The 4,456-nt window shown below is 38.7% G+C and overlaps 1 non-coding gene across 1 annotated transcript; it reads right to left on the reverse strand.

Annotated features, from left to right (window-relative positions):
* Window positions 1-3,954: 3,954 nt before the first annotated feature.
* Trnaa-ggc lies at window positions 3,955-4,027 on the reverse strand. The gene has a single exon. It is a non-coding gene; the product is annotated as a tRNA-Ala (tRNA).
* Window positions 4,028-4,456: the final 429 nt, after the last annotated feature.

Raw genomic sequence — 4,456 nt, forward strand, 5'->3', positions numbered from 1 at the left:
ATTAAAATACAAATGTAATAAATAAAAAAGGAGAAAAAAGAGTAACAACTTGATTAAAATGTTTTATATTGCTATGGATTTTAGTTTATTGATACAAATTTAAAGTTAATTTTGTTATATTGTATGTATATCTACTCTTGTTTAAGGTTAATGTTGTACAGCTCATTTGAAATTGTAATGTATAATTAAGAAATACAGATTAATAATTAGTCATCCATGATATCAAACTTATAGTCATGTTTGTTAAGTATTTTAGGTATATAAAAGTGTATTTCAATTATGTAGGTGATCTTCAAACACTTGAAAGCCCACAGAATATGGCATTTAAAATGTTTTAAGCACTTTGACTCTGGACATTGGGACATGCCTGCTTCTGGCAGCACCATTCTACTTCAGAGAGGATAATGGGCATTGAAGGAACTCATTTTGGGTCTGCTTTCTTTGTGGCAAAAGTTAGCCACTGGGTAAAAAAGTGTCTGCATTGACTGCTTGACAGTATGTTGTGTAAAGTAGATATGCAGACCCATAGGAAGGTGACCACTGAAATTTCCAAGATGAGCTGGTTCTTTAGGTTCCTGCTAAATATTCTATAGGACACAGGGAGAAGCAAGTAAATAACTCTAGACCTATTGGCTGAAGATGGATGCCACAATGATACAGAGGAAATTTGGATGTCTGTCCTGGCAGGCAGCTGTCTCTGTCATTCTAGAATTTTGGACGTTGCTTATAATGCTCTTTCTGTTTACTAAGGTAATATTATATCCTTCTGAGGTCTTTGATGTAGTTGAAAACTAGGTACTTATAATTTTCCTTGTTTATGATAAAAGATAAATAGATCTGAAATTTAGACTCACAAATGTAGGATAGATAATAGAATATTTTCTTTAATTTTGCCAAATACAAATAGACTCAATATTGTAACTATAATTCTTGCTTGATAACTGTTTTTGTTAAATGTAATTTTACTATGTTAAAGTTACAATCTTCCTTTTTTATTAGACAGAAAAGGGGAAGTGCTATGGGATGTTGTTCTGTATGAATTGAATAGGTGTTGCTCTGATTGGTTGATAAATAAAACTCTGATTGGCCAGTAGCCAGAAGGAAGTATAGGGGGGAAACAGATGAGGAGGATTCTGGGGAGATGGAGGACAGAGTCAGGAGCTTTCAGCCAGACACAGAAGAAGCATAATGACAAGGCAGAAGGAGAAACAGTACCAAGCCACATGGCTAAACATAGATAAGAATTATGGGTTAACTTAAGTGTCAGAGCTAGTCAGTCATAAGACTGAGCCAATGGCCAAGCAGTTATAATTAATATAAACTTCTGTGTGTTTACTTGTGGGAGAGATTTGTCCAATGGCCAGCTGACTGGGACACAGGAAAACATCCAACTACAGCTACTCTTACATTAATTCCATCATGGAAGAATGAGTAACAAGACATACCTCACAAATAAATAGTTAGATCTGGAAACACACATTTTGAGTAAACTAACTTTGATCCAGATGTAGAAGCACCATATGTTTTATATAATTTCAGGAGTTATTCTTAAAACTTCAGTGTGTGTGTGTGTGTGTGTGTGTGTGTGTGTGTGTTTCATTTGGATATATCCATAGATATTAGGAAATTTGTCAGTTGCCATTAGAATAGTACTTAAAAGGATGGTGAATGTTACAACCTTCTATAGTGGAATAAAGAGCAGTCAAGGTACAGAAAGGTTTTAATGGCAGGGCAGATGTGTGTTGTTTCTTGATTTTACTCTATTGGCTCTTTGATTTTTTGGTGGCCCTATCACCAAGCTCCCAAGTAAATACACAAAGAGACTTACTATTACTAATAAATACCAGCCTTAACTTGGCTAATGTCTATCCGATGTTTCTTTACTTGAATTATCCCATCTACTTGCCTGTGGGCTTTCTTCTTTTCTCACTTCTGTAATCTTACCTTCAGTCTCACTCTGTGGATGGCTGTGTGACTATGTGGCGGACTCAGTCTTATTTTGTGTTTTTCTTCCCTTCTCCCAGATTTCTCCTTCTATCTATTCTCGCTGCCTGCCAGCCCAGCCTATCTTTTCTCCTGCCTTATTACTGGTCATTCAGAACTTTTGGTCCAATCAGGTGTTTTAGGCAGGCAAAGTGACAGAGCTTCAGTATTAAAGAAATGCCACACGAAACAATACAATGCATCTTTGCACCATTAAATGAATGGTCCACAGCATAAACAAACTTAACATATCTTAAAACAATATTTTGCAGCAGATGTGAGGAGAAGATAGAGCATGGAATAGAGAGAGGGATAACCAACCTTAAATACATTTCAAAATGCTCATATGGAAAATTAATTCTCCTTGAATACATACAATGATGTATATTGAGAGTTTAGTTGGAGTTCCCTTAGATTGGGTTAATAATTCCACTAAAAGAGACAACAGAAATATAAAGAAAATTCCAAGTTTTGGAACAGCTGGCTTTCCTCTTAGTTGTTAGACAGTGGGTTACAATTGACCCCATAAGTATTTCATGTTATGCCAATGCACTTGGTTTCTTTTCAGATCTTGTCAGTATGGTCCTTTCATTGAAGACTCCATATCCTTGAGTCATAGAACATGGAGAAATTGAGCTTAGGTGATATGAAGGTTAATTTCTACTGGCTAGTATTTATTGTATTAGAATTTGATATGACAAGGATAGAGGAGAAAAGGAAATCACTTACCTTATCCACCTGACATTAATCTGCACACCCATGAACATATGATTTTTGACAAAAAGACAAGACTGTACAATGGAAAAAAGAAAGCATCTTCAACAAATGGTGTTTTTATAACTGGATGTCAACATGTAGAAGGCTGCAAGTAGATCCATATCTGTCACCGTGCACAAAACATAACTCCAAGTGGATCAAAGACCTCACATAAATCCAGTTACTCTGAACCTGATAGAAGAGAAAGTAGGAAGTACTCTTGAACGGCATTGGCACTGGAGATCACTTCCAAATATAACACCAGTAGCACAGACACTGAGAGAAACAATTAATAAATGGGAACTCTTGAAACTGAGAAGCTTTTGTAGAGCAAAGGACACGGTCAACAAGACAAAGCGACAACCTACAGAATGGGAAAAGTTCTTCACCAACCCCACGTCCAACAGAGGGCTGATATCCAGAATATATGAAAGAACTCAAGAAATTAGACATCATAAATGCCCAACAGTCCAATAAAAACATGGACTATAAGAGATAAACAGAGAATTCTAAACAGAGGAAGCTCAAGTGTCTGAAAGACATCTAACAAAGTGCTCAACATCCTTAACGCATCAGGGAAATGTAAATCAAAATGACTCTGAGATACCACCTTACACCTGTCAGAAAGGATAAGTTCACAAACACTGAAGACAGCTTATGCTGGAGTGGTTATCTTTAGTTATCTTCTATGTTCCATTCCTAGGTCATGATACATCCTTAAGAACACATTCCTCAGTTTACACATCCATTTTAAGATTGACTTTATTTTATTTTTTCTTTATTATATTTGTGTTTTATTTTCACACATCAGCCATGGGTCCCCTGTCCTACCCCGTCCCTCCCCCACCACCCCTTTTTTCCCATTCCCTTTCCTCCATTCCCATGTCCTTCAGTGCCAAGACTCCCATGGGGATTCATTTAAAACTGGTGGATTCAGTACAGGCAGGTCTTGTCCCCTCCTTCCAGGCTGAGCAAAGTGTCCCTGTGTAAGCCCAAGGTTCCAAACAGCCAGCTCATGCACTAAGGACAGGTCCAGGACCCACAGCCTGGATGCCTCCCAAACAGTTCAAGCTATTCAATTGTCTCACTTATCCAGAGGGCCTGATCCAGCTTGGGGCTCCACAGCCTTTGCTTCATAATTCATGTGCTTCCATTCATTTGGCTATTTGTCCCTGTGCTTTTTCCAATCTGGGTCTCAACAATTCACACTCTTTTTTTGGAGCTGGGGATTGAACCCAGGGCCTTGTGCTTGCCAGGCAAGTGCTCTACCACTGAGCTAAATCCCCAACCCAACAATTCACACTCTTACAGTCCCTCCTCTTTCTCAACAATTGGACTCCTGGAGCTCTACCTGGGGCCTGGCCAAGGATCTCTGCATCCACTTCCATCACTTATTGGATTAGAGTTCCAGCACGACTGTTAGTGTGTTCAGTCACCTGATGACCAGACTAGGTCAGTTCAGGCTTTCTCTTGACCCACTCCCAGCAGTCTACAGAGGATATATCATTGTGGATTTCTGGGGACCTCTCGAGCGCTTTGCTTCTTCCTGTTCTCATGTGGTCTTCACTTATCATGGTCTGTTACTCCTTGTTCTCCCTTTCTGTTCTTGATCCAGCTGGGATCTCCTGATCCCCTAAGCTTTCTTTCCCTTGAACCTTGCCCTTCATTACTCCCACTGTTGTCCAGGTTGTTCATGTAGATCTCATCCATTTCTCTG

The sequence above is a fragment of the Onychomys torridus genome, unplaced genomic scaffold (assembly GCF_903995425.1).
Source record: "Onychomys torridus unplaced genomic scaffold, mOncTor1.1, whole genome shotgun sequence".
Taxonomy (NCBI): domain Eukaryota; kingdom Metazoa; phylum Chordata; class Mammalia; order Rodentia; family Cricetidae; genus Onychomys; species Onychomys torridus.